The following is a 12398-nucleotide window of genomic DNA, read 5'->3' as shown; positions in this document are numbered from 1 at the left end:
TTCTCACGACTCAACATGCACACCCTGGGAGAGGAATTTGCTAAAGAAGGTTGAAGTCACCTTGCAATGAATTTTAATATCATCCCTGTCTAACTTTTGTCCTCGAAGGGATTGGGAATGTGAGGCGGAAGCAGTTCTGACAAAGACTACAGAAACAGTTTTGAAACGAATTTACAATGAGTTTACAGGCTTTGTCTAGGAGAATTGATTTCTCTCCCCCGATGTTATAAAGCACCTCTCATTCTAAGGCCTTATTTAAGCCTCTCCCACATGGAAACCTCAAATTTATCCACTTGCAAGCTCTTTTCTGGGGAGGTAGCCATTATGTCAACATTTTAAAAATAGTCATTGATTTCTTTAGTGTGCTCAAATTATAAATATAAATTATATCTTTTGGTATATGGTTTATTTAGCAAAGCAAACCTGATTTACTGATTAAAGTCTGTATTAGAAATTAGATAATCCTGGAAGATGCTGGTCAATATCTTTCTGATATCGCCCTCCTCCTTTCCTATGTATCAATTCCTTTGTATATGCAATGTCAGCCTGAATCTTTCCCAGGGTTAATGTTTTATTTTCCTTGTTGATTCTACATGTGGGACCTGTGGTTTTCAAAAGTTAGCACATATAACTTCAGAGCTGTTACAATTGTTTTTATATAGAAACAATTATTTTAGATCACAATCCAAAAATTACACAAAGATAGAGTTACGTAGGAGGCCTAAGCAGAAAGAAGTAGGATGCTAATTAATACTGCTCCATGCTATTCTCATCGCTGGGGTGGATTATATAATGCTAAATTTATAATTGGAGGCACATTTCCAGTGCACCATAGCAAATCATTTCATGGGCAGATGTTAGGGAGCTCATCTTTCTGGCTAGTGATTGCTAATTTTTTATTGTATTGAATGCTTGTTGGGGACAGTCCACTATTAAGGGCTGGAAAAAAAGAAACATGTATCCAGATAGCATACTGCAATTTTGAATGATTTTTGAACATATTTTTTAAATTATTTATAGAAATGAAGAGAAGATATTTTTTCATTACTTGAAAAGACTTTAAGAAAAAAATGAAGCAAATGTCAGAATCACTCCAAGATTGACAGGCCTGTGATTGAGAACTATTCCAGATCTCCCCAACTCTCCTATCTAGTTAAACTTCAGGACAAAGACGGCCAGTTGTTTACAGTCCTACATAGGAGCTATTCACAAGTGGATACACCTTTGGTCCTAGCGGGAAAAGCAAGCCCACGAGGCTTTTTCTGAGTCTAGGACTGTTTCTGAAATGCCTTCAGAGGACTCTGCTTGTCTTGAGTCTCCTTTGATCTCAGAGTTCTTTCCAAAGTGGGAAGGAAAGTTTCCCTGACTCATTTCAGACCAAAGTTCTTTTTCTGTTTGTTGAGACCAAGTGACTTTCATTTATCCCTCATCCTGGCATGTCTACTGGTACAGATATATTTTTTATTTCATTATTTATCTTTTAAATTCTTATATATGTTACTTCTGAAATCAAGAAATAAACAATCCACTCCCCTGTTCTGAGGATAGAAAAAGGGTGAGGGTAGGTGCCAGGAGAAAATCTTTTTCTGCAATCTTCCATGATGTAGATGTGTGAGTGACCCCGAAATCATTCTGTGAGTCCTTTGTGTTGGAGAAGCCGCTTGTTGGTCTCGGCCACCAAGAACCAAAATAATCACACAGAAACTGTATTAATTAAAATCACTGCTTGCCCCATTAGCTCTAGCTTCTTATTGGCTAACTATTACATATTAATTTAAGCCATTTCTATTAATCTGTATATCACCATGAGGTCGTGGCCTACTAACAAAGTTTCAGCACGTCTATCTCTGGGAATGGCTCCATGGCCTCTCTCTGACTCTGCCCTTCTTTTACCCAGCATGCAGCCTAGCTTTCCCTGCCTCCCTAAGTTTTACCCTGCGATAGGTCCAAAGCAGTTTCTTTATTCATTAATGGTAATCACAGCACAGAGAGGGGACTCCCACATCATGTCTTTGCAACTTAGATGGATATAATAACAAGAATCTTAGAGGATGGGGTTCTTGCTCAAATGAGATTGCTATATAATTGAGAATAAAAACAATGATAATTGTCATAGTTTCATCAACACAGCCAACACTGGAAAATAGAATTGTGCTTTCAAACTAGACCCATTATGCCTTCAGCATAGAGAAAATCTAAACAAGTCAGAGTAGTGGAGGCAGAATCCAAATTCACGAACATTTCTAGCCTCTGTGTCCTACTAGGTATGGTTACCTTGCTGATTCTTTTGCTGATATCTTTCTACAGATGTCAGAAGGAGAATGCATCAGTTCTCTGTGCAATTCCCTGAAACACACATACTCTAGTTCCTCAGCTGTGCTCTCTGAGTTCTCAAGATACCTGCTCTTCAGGGGTTATTTTAAATATATGTGGATAGATTAATGGAAAATAAAACATGCTTCATATATCATACTTGATGTGAATGTCCCTAAATGTAGAAATTAATTTCTATGAGAAGTAAGGAGTTGTAAAGAATACAATGTACAGAACAGTCAGAACAATGGACCAAAGTTAATGCGATATTTTTAAGGTGCCAGGAATGGAGATAGGTCACTGTACAGAAATGGAGGAGAATTGGCATACCCATCCTGCTTTTTCTAGTAAAAGAAGAAAGAAATAAAGTTTGTTTCTTTTATATTTATGTGAAAGTATTATATCTGTAATGCAATAAGAAGATACATAGGATAGTGAGGACCTAATTTGATGGACATGTAAAATCACTTTTAATTAAAGAACCACTTAAATGGCTCCTGATGCATATTGATCAAGGAGTACATTCTGGGATTAGTTTGAGAAAAACTAGTGTAGGAAAAGACAGATATTCTGAGAAACTAGTGACTAGCCAATAGCTAGAGTATGGCATGCAAATAAAGTAAACAGAAAGTGTTCAAAATCTTTTAACAAGAATTCTATCATTAAGTAGTTAATGTAAGTCTGGCCTTTTGTCAAACAGCTTGACAAACAAAGGAATGAGAGCCCAACAATATTGATAGTACTTGTAAAAGCAAGACCTAGAAGGTAACGCTTATGATTTGAAACCTCTTTCTATATGGTAATGCTATATACTTTCTATCCTGAGGTCTGAATAAAAGCAGTAACCACAGTGATCAACTGTTGTCATTACTATTATTTTTGACATTTGGGATGTGATGTGATGTGGTGTGTGTGTTTGTGTGTGTGTGTGTTCGTGTGTGTGGTGTACTCAATTGTGTGTACAATGCATGCATATGTGCCTGATCATGTTCTTGCCCATGTTTGGAGTTTAGTGGTTAATGTAAGCTGTCATCTGCCATTCGTCTCTACTCTGTTTTCTGAGACAGTTTGGTTCACTGAACTTGGAGCTTGCTATTTTATTTAGATTGGCCAGCTATCAACCCCCTGGTATCAGCTTCTCTTTGAACCTCTCTACTCCCCTCATCCCAAAGCCTGGGATTGTAGTCCCACGGCATGCTTTTCTGTGGGGGATGGAGATTGGATTCAAGCCATCACATTTGCAGATCAAACTCTTTACCCCCACAGCCTCTCTCCTGCTGCAACTGTTATTTATCAAGTAGCCACATTATGATGGTTTAATTTTCCTTAATTTTAAAAAATACATAACATGTAATAATGATCATTTAAGTATATAAATGAGAGAATAGTGACTGAGCGAATTTATTTGATTTGAAAAATTTAATACTAAGAAAATAAATAGAAGATGAAATTGAATAACTTTGAATGCCATGCTAAGAGGTGATAGGGAACCTCCTTCAGCCAATGGCCTTTAATAGGCTGGATCAGGTTGGGCATGACCTTGGGTACCAAAATGGTGCGTATTCCTTTGCCCACTTGCTCACTGTCTTCTCTAGCTTGGATGCTGGATTCAGTTCCTCTTCCCCAATTGTGCAGAGAACTGTGATCTGTTAATTCCCCTTAAACAAAGAACCCCATATTATACTTAATTCTGAGTTAGTGTGGGATTAATTTATTCATGTTCTCTTTCATCTGGCACCCAGCATAAGGCCTTATTTGTTTTTTCATACCAGATGTTTTAATTTTGATTTATTCAATCAGAACCGTACTTTAAAATGATTCATGTTATCTCCATCCTGAAATGTAGAAACTAAAACATAAACAAGTAATGACTCATATGTTTCGAACCTGAGGTTTAAAGAGAGACAATAACCACAGCGAATCACTGCTGTCTGTATTTTATTTTAATTTTAAATTTTAACACTGTGTTGTGAGTCTCTCTCTCTCTCTCTCTCTCTCTCTCTCTCTCTCTCTCTCTCTCTCTAATTCCAGCCAACATTTAGGCTTTAAATACATATTTAAATACCTTTAACTTTCACAACTATGTGTGTATGTATGTGTGTGTATTAAATGAAATTGTGGGTACATGTGTTAAATTTACAAGATAGTTTTGTAATTACATCTACCTCCTATCGGTAGTGATGTAGGACTCTACTAAGTTTCTGCACCTATAGATGTTCTACGCGTTTAAAGAAAATACAACACAATGTATTCTGACTTTCACAGTTATTTTATTTTCTCTATAACCAGTCTTTGAGAACCAGCTTCATGTACTTTTCATATTGTGCTCAGACCAATCCGAAAGGCTGATCTGTTGTCCTTTCAGAAATATAACCTGCAATATATTTCTTTTTGTCAGATGTATTGTGTGCTCTCAATAAATATTGTGGGTTGGCTGAATTAATGTATATATGAATGAATGAACAAATGACCAATTTTACCATCTATAGATAAAGATTTCTGATTATTATTTACTGAAATGCTACATTTTGGGTTTCAGATGACATTGTCAACTCCTGAAGATAGACATTGCTCTACCTTGCAGTATTACATTTCTTATTATTAGCTTTGTTTTAAGTCTCTTTAGTTACCAAGGAATTTGTAAGAGCTCCAAATTATTAGAGAACGTAAAAATCTACTTTCTGCAAAATTTAGTATATATTGTTATTGATTACAGTTCTCTTAGTGTTTAATTCCACATAATTGCAAGTTTCTCTTATCGAGAACTTGAAACCCATATAGAGTAAGGGGTATGCTAAATTTTTTGTTTTGGTAACATTTTCACTATGTGTATTATGCATTCTCACTTTAATTTAATTATTTTATTAGTGTGTGTATAGAGTAGATGCATGGTGTGTGTCTGTGTGTATGTGAGGGTGCATGCTCGCCCTGCCATGCACATTGAGTTTGAAGGATAGCTTCCAGGAGCTGGTTCCCTGCTTCTACTTCCCTGAGGCATGGTACCTTGTCTCTGATGTGCCATGTACCGCTGCTTAGCTGGCCCTAGGGCATGCTGGCTATTCTGTATCTACCTCCTCTACTATCCTAGGAGTTATTTGATTACAGATGTCTACCATCACACTGAGCTTTTCAATGGTGTTATGGAGGGTTAAACTTAGCTTAATTAGACTTGAGAAATAAGTTAATTTACTGACTGAACTAAGTCACTGACCTCATTATGTCTATATTTGTATATTTAAAACATATTGTATACCTTAAATATATATCATTTTGAAAAACCAAGTGATAAATTTAAAGAAATCAATGATAAACTTTTATATGTGTAAATTTTTATATGTAACCAATAGTAGTATATTTAGCTTCTATCATACCATGTCAGTGGGTGATTAATTCTGAGGAATATTAAACTTTATTTAATATCATTAGCATTATATTAAATGTTTTTAAAAATCAGTCAAATAGTAGCATAGGCTAAAATACCTAATTCATTTATGGTTTAAAACTTGGATTCATGAAAATATGGCATCTGAAACATTTTTATACTACTTAGCTTTCCTTGTTCATTAGGATGGAGTTTTAGAATTGAGGCCTCTCTCAATATCCCAGATCATTTTAATTATATTCAAATACCATTTTGATTGCAAAGCAACTAGAGTTCATGTTTTTCTCAAGGAAATCTCTAGAAGAAACCCATGGCACTAATCTAACAATTAATGGTTCACTTTGTGATATATTAGTTAGATTGAGCTTATTGGTTGGAACACTAAGAATGAGGCTATTTATCAGCTCACTTTTATGCTTAGGATACATCAGAAGCTAGTTTCTGAGCCTACCACACACTAGTTCTTATAAGAGAACTTTTACAGAATCATCTATGTTCTAAAGTTAAGAAGATTTCAATCAACCATCTTCAGAGAGTCTTAGACAACAGTGTGATGAACTCAGGTCTCTTCCTCTCAATCTCCTGTCTATGAGCCTACTGTGGACTTGTAAGTTATTTTCTGCACTCAGTCAAGGCATGTGGCATTGAAGAACACATAGCAGGTGTAACACCATAGACTGAAACCTTGTTGTGTTTCTCTGAAACAGACAATATATCACCAAGATACAGTGGCACATCTTTCATGTGATGTAAATTGTATGTCAATTTCTTATCACTGTGTCCAAAATTCCCAACAGAAACAATTTTGGGAAAAAATGAATTCTTTAGGCTTATGGTTTCAGAGCTTTTAGTCCATGAACAGTTGGCTCTGTTATCTGGACCCATGCATGCTAAGGTAAAGTCATGGCAGGGATCATATGATAAAGGAAAGTTACCCTCACCCACTTCATGTAAATAAGGATGGGGAGATAGGTAGGTAGGTAGGTAGGTAGATAGATAGATATATGGATGGATGGATAGATTGATAGGGAGAGAAAAGAAGAGGAGGGGAAACAATAGTGGAGAGAGAAAGAAAATGTACTTACCTGAGTGAAAAAGAATAGACTTCTTGAGGAGGTACCCCATAATCGACTCTGCAGTTCAGACTGGTTCAAACTCACTATATGGTATCAGATGGCTTTTAACTCACTTTGTAGTACAGAGTAACCTCAAAATCATGGCAACCCTCCTGCTTCTGCCTCTCATGTATGAAGATAACAAACATGAGCTACTATGACTAAACATTTATGTGTATTTCAATAAAATTATTATCAATCTATGAATTATTTGTAGAGGCATCAATAATATTTGTGTTTTTCTCTTATGTTTATGAAGCTTAGTTAGTGTTTATTAAGATATTTTTAATAGCATTGTCATAGCACTAGAGTTAAGAGACAGATGCTCATGAGAAAACAAGACTCACTTGAGAAAAGACACATGGGCTTCCCAAAGGAGAGCTGCCTGGTAGAATTTCTCCATAGACTTAATAACCAGTCAATTATGGGAAGACAAGATAAGCAAGCCCAAAGGACCTTAAATGTTACTTTACATGTGTGTGTGCGAGCCCTCACATACTGTCAAGGAGGAAACCTCATTCTGGTTCCAGCTGTTCTCATTTTAGAGCTAAGGTGATCTGCTGGTTAATTTTAACAGTGACCTGACCCAGCTGAGAGTCACCTGAGAAGAGATCCTTAATGAGAAATCTTCTAGCTCAGTTTAGTTGTGGTCAGCTGTGTATGGGATTATCTCAAGTTTAATTGACATTGGAAGAGCCATCCCATTGTGACCTGAACGGTTGTCCAGGCAGGGATTTCTGAATAGTATAAGAGAAAATAAAGTTTGTTGAGAGCAAGCAAGTAGTTCTGGGAGTAAATAGTTCTCTTCATACTCCTTTTCCTTTATGCGGTTGGCTGTTTGAGTTCCTGCCTTGATTTCTTTTCAAAGGTGGATGAAAATCTGGAATTGTAAGGCGGATAAATGGCCCCTCACGTTGTTCTAGCTAGGGTATTTCATCTTAGTGACAAAGGATAATATGAGAGGCACTGAGACACATTGTTTTACCTTTGGTTTCCTATGGACTAGAGGGAACATTTACAGTATTAATTTTACAAATAACATAACACTAGCACTGGCTATGATGATCAAGAAAGGAACAGCTTAGTGCCTAAGCAAGTGAGGCTTATTCTGCATGTATCTTTAATCATTACATCAGCTTTATTGCTCAGGAATTTTGTCAGATATGATAAAAATATGATTAGAAATTACTTTCTTTTCTTGAGATTATTCGCCAAGTGCAGGATTGGGAAAAGGAGTTCATTATGTACTTCCAGATCTATAGATACACTGTCACAACAAAGTGTGTGCCAGGAGAGAATTAGCCAACAGAGGCAAGGCATTAAAATACAGGGGCAGTCTTCATTTTATTTATTTTACAATAATCCACAAGACTTTGTGAGAGATTTTGAAAGCAAATGATGCAAAAACAGGGCTGAAGAGTTTCAGCTGTGCCTCCCATTACTGTCTCATGTTTGTTCACTCTGATTAGCATTCATTTGCTCCGCATATTTTGATCAACCGTGATTCTAGAATGATATTTATTGATCCGGACCAAAGGAAGCTTCCAGAAGGAATGGAAATTGCAACCCTGACCAGATTGAATAGTGAGCCAATTGTACTATGTGTAGTGTCAAGGATAAGGAGAGTAGCAGTGGTAGGAAACAGCTTAACTTTGCAGAATGGCAACAAAGACGGAAGATGCTATATGATGGTACAGAAAGGAGCCATATCATCACGAAAGCTGCCACAAAAAAAGAGTGACAAGAAGAAATATCACCCTGGGACTGGTACCCTAGTGAGCAGAGAATACAACATTAACACTTATATGGAAGGGTCTTCCTGAAGGTATCTGGAGCTAGAAATGTAGCTCAGACCTTCAGTGTGTGCTTAGCCTGCACAAGTTCCTGGCTTCAATTATCAGCACTCACACCAAAAATAAAAGGGTCAGACCCTAACAGAGATCTAGAGATGTCTACAAAAAAGCCACTGTTCACCACAGGCTCCCACAGGGGAAGACAATGTGAGGATGAGGTAGTACTGAGTGAACTGCCTCTATACACCAAGGAGAACCAAATATTGCCCATAGGCACCAGAGGTTGTTACAAAGCAGGGAAGAAATGCTTTCTTCTAATCAACAAAGAGAAAACACCCTGAGAATGCCTTGATCTTGGATTTTTTACTTTCAAAACCTTTCTGTTCTTTAGGAGAAAGAGTGTAGGGTACTTTATTTTAGCAACTATAAAAAACTAATATGAAGATTAAGGTGGTCAAAACATAGAGTTTTGTACATGAATCTCAGTATTAATTAAGGACATATTTTCCTCTACCAACTAGAAAAATGTCAGAAAAATGCTTAAGATATTTTAGAGTTACCTAATTCATAATAATCAATATAGAACAAAACACTTCTGCTGTTAACATTTATAAGTTATGATCTATTTAATCTACTCAACAATAATACTTGGCTTTTTTTCTTTTGGGGGAACATTGAGAAAGCAAATACTTAACATATATGAATGATTTGCTGTTTCCTAGGACATGAATGAAAAGCTAAGCTCCAAGAACCGAAATTCATATGCTCTTAAAGCATGTACCCCATATGTTAGGATACAGGTTTGGACAAATGTTCTCTCATGGAATATTGTTACTCTAATCAACATCCACCATGAGATAAGAGTGAAAAAAATGTGTATGTGTATAATAAAGAACAAGGTCATCTCAGATAGCCTGTTGTTGTCCTAGCCATGGAATTCTGTGGTTCTTTCTGGAGAACCAGTCCCTTCATACACTCCAGTAGATCATGGATGGGGCAGATGTTAGGATGGGCCAACTCAAAGATGTGGGTTTGGGTGCTAGCTGAGCTTGTCAGTCTGGGCCTCTGGGACTGTTCCCCTCAGGGGAAGGGCAGAGCTAACTCTCCTAGGTGCATGCTGTCAAGGCCTGATCTTTCCCACCAAAGTTGAGGGATGAGACCATATCTTCCACGGACAAGAAGATGAACTCTTCCTTGGGGAATGGGCCAGTTTTGTTGCAACAGTGACCAGCAAGGGTTAGGGCCAGCTATACTAAAGCCAGTGAGGAGTAGGCTGGCTCTGTATTGACCTTGACTTTTGATGCACGTGGTTCCTGTGACCTCTTGTAAGGTTTTGGTGAAGGTCAAGTGATGATGTTGTGCTAGAGGCCTTGAACCAGGCAAAAAACTCAGTGTGATGTACATTTTGTGGGTGGGGCTGATTGAACAAAAGGGTATACCATGTGACACATAGCAGCACCCAGTGGCACTAGGATGAATGAAGAGGTGTTGGAAAGATAGAAGAGAACAGTGGTGGCTTTTTGTTTCTTTGTTTTGTTTGTAATTAAATTTTTGAGGAGTTTGTTTTGGTGGGGATGCTATAAGGGTAAGGTAAGGATATGGAAGGACTGGGATGTGGTCAGGATTGGGGTGCATGCATGATGTGAAATTCCCAAGTAATCAGTAAAAAGATACATACACACATATATTTATAAACAAGGTCATATCGTAGCTGTATCAACATATTATTCTTGTTGCTATTATGTTGCTTTCCTTAGAATTGTAGGACAGTCCATGATATAGGAGGTCCTTCTGTCTTTGTGTTGCTTTCATTGGTTAATAAAGAAACTGCTTTGGGCCTGTTGATTGGGCAAAACTTAGATAGGCAGTGAAGACAGAACTGTATGCTGGGAGAAAGAAGGGCAGAGTGAGAAGATGCCAGGGACCTGCCACCAGAAATAGATGTGCTGGAACAAGGCTGGTAGGCCACAACCTCATGGGGATACACAGATTAATGGTGATTGGTTAAACTAATATGTAAGAGTTAGCCAATAAGAAGCTAGAGTTTACGAGCCAAGCAGTGATTTAATTAATACAGTTTCTGTGTGGTTATTTCAGGGTTAAGCTAGCCAGACTGCCAGGACGAACAAACGGGCCCTCCTGCAACAGTTCTATTACCTGTGTTTGGTGGTCCTTCCCTGTTGGTACAATGTGTTTGCACTTTCTGACTGTTCTCTCCCTCCTCATTTCTTGTTTCGATGGGGCATGATGATCAGATGTCTGTGACTAGTTTTTTGGCTCGCACTGTAGATTATCTATTAAGTAGCCATCTTCTCAGTCAGTGAGGCATATGGTCAGCCCTTCCAGGGCTTAAAATAAATTTACATTTTAACTTGGAATTTTATTATGTAAAATTGAGATCACATGGGGGTTTAATCTTGTTATTTATTACATAGCACATATCTACACGAGGCCTTCTGGCTAGGAGAGTGCATTAGGCTCCCGGGGCTTATTTTTAATTGACACTGCATAAATGTTCTGGGTTGAGGTTATTCTAGGATGTGGCATCCACAGTGAACTGTGCAACATACAGGAAAGGAGAGAAAAATGAGAATCGATTTACTGTTTCTGCAGCTCTATCATTTCAGTTTCTTCTATTTTTTCTATTAAATGTCTATTTATCACTTTCAATTTTAGATGTTTCCATGGGTACTTGAGTGATGGTGAACAAGAGAACCTAGCCTGGGGTAGTAGAAATGAATCCACCCTTTAGTTCTATAGAGAAGATATACCTGCCCTGAGCTGATGTGTTTCTGTCCCAGGCATCTAACATCATGAACAGAGTGTGAAAAGAAATTTAAACAGTGCTTCCTTAAGTGATTTTGCAGACAGCACATGATTAAGACAGTTATATTGAAAATTAAAATAATAAATGGAGTCTGAGTCAAAGCTTCAGTCAAATAAATATATATTCAATAAATATAGCAACCTGAGTTCTATCCTCAAAACAGTTAAAATGCTAGGTATGGCAATACATGCTTATTATCCCAGGGCTGGAGAGGCAGAGAAATATGTATTAATGACAATCCATGTATCATCAGCATATGATAGACATAATTACTAACACTTTGGTGCCAATAAAAATGTTCGGTTTGAGGAAGTGTGTGCACTGTAGAGACAAGCTGTTTCATTCTGTGTCCTTCAACTATACACTGAGTGTCCCTCTTTCAGAAATAGTAAAAAAAAAAATTCCTTTACATAATGTTTTCTTGGGAAGATACTTAATTTTATATTTTAAAGCTATAAATATATTGTGGCATTAGTTTGTTACTACTTTTGAATCCTTAGATTATAATTATAAATGCCAAGAACATATTTATAAAACTTCTGTCATGAATAGTTTTGATAGTAAATAGAAACACATTTGCCCTTTGTATGAAGTCATTTAAAAGTGTTTTCAGAAATGGAATGCCATCTAATTTACTAACTCGTGCAAAAATAAACATAAAAATAATGACAGTGAGCACAAATGTTTAGGCTCTGTAGACTTGACAGGTTAGATTTCTATTCTAACTCTGTTTCTTCTGCCCGCATAATTTTATTTGACATGGACAAGCTATTAATCACTTACAGGATTCAAAATGATGCTCTGTACATTCCTCAAGCATTGATAGAGTTCCATGTGATAAAGCAAGTGAAGCGATGCTACCATAGTCTCTGAAAACTGGTAAACAGTAGGTGGTAACACTGCTGATACTGCAGGATCCATAACATGCCCTGATAGCAATATATATATACTGTGATTCCTGCTATCTC

The 12398-nt window shown here is 37.1% G+C and overlaps 1 protein-coding gene across 3 annotated transcripts in view; it reads left to right on the top strand.

Annotated features, from left to right (window-relative positions):
* Window positions 1-12398, top strand: part of Kcnip4 (potassium voltage-gated channel interacting protein 4) — a 1070438-nt gene that overhangs the window by 248794 nt on the left and 809246 nt on the right. The gene's annotated exons all lie outside the window — the stretch shown is intronic.

This window comes from Microtus oregoni, unplaced genomic scaffold (genome assembly GCF_018167655.1).
Source record: "Microtus oregoni isolate MIOR12 unplaced genomic scaffold, Mior012 000090F_ref0000504, whole genome shotgun sequence".
Lineage (NCBI taxonomy): Eukaryota > Metazoa > Chordata > Mammalia > Rodentia > Cricetidae > Microtus > Microtus oregoni.
This window is presented reverse-complemented; position numbering and strand designations above follow the sequence as displayed.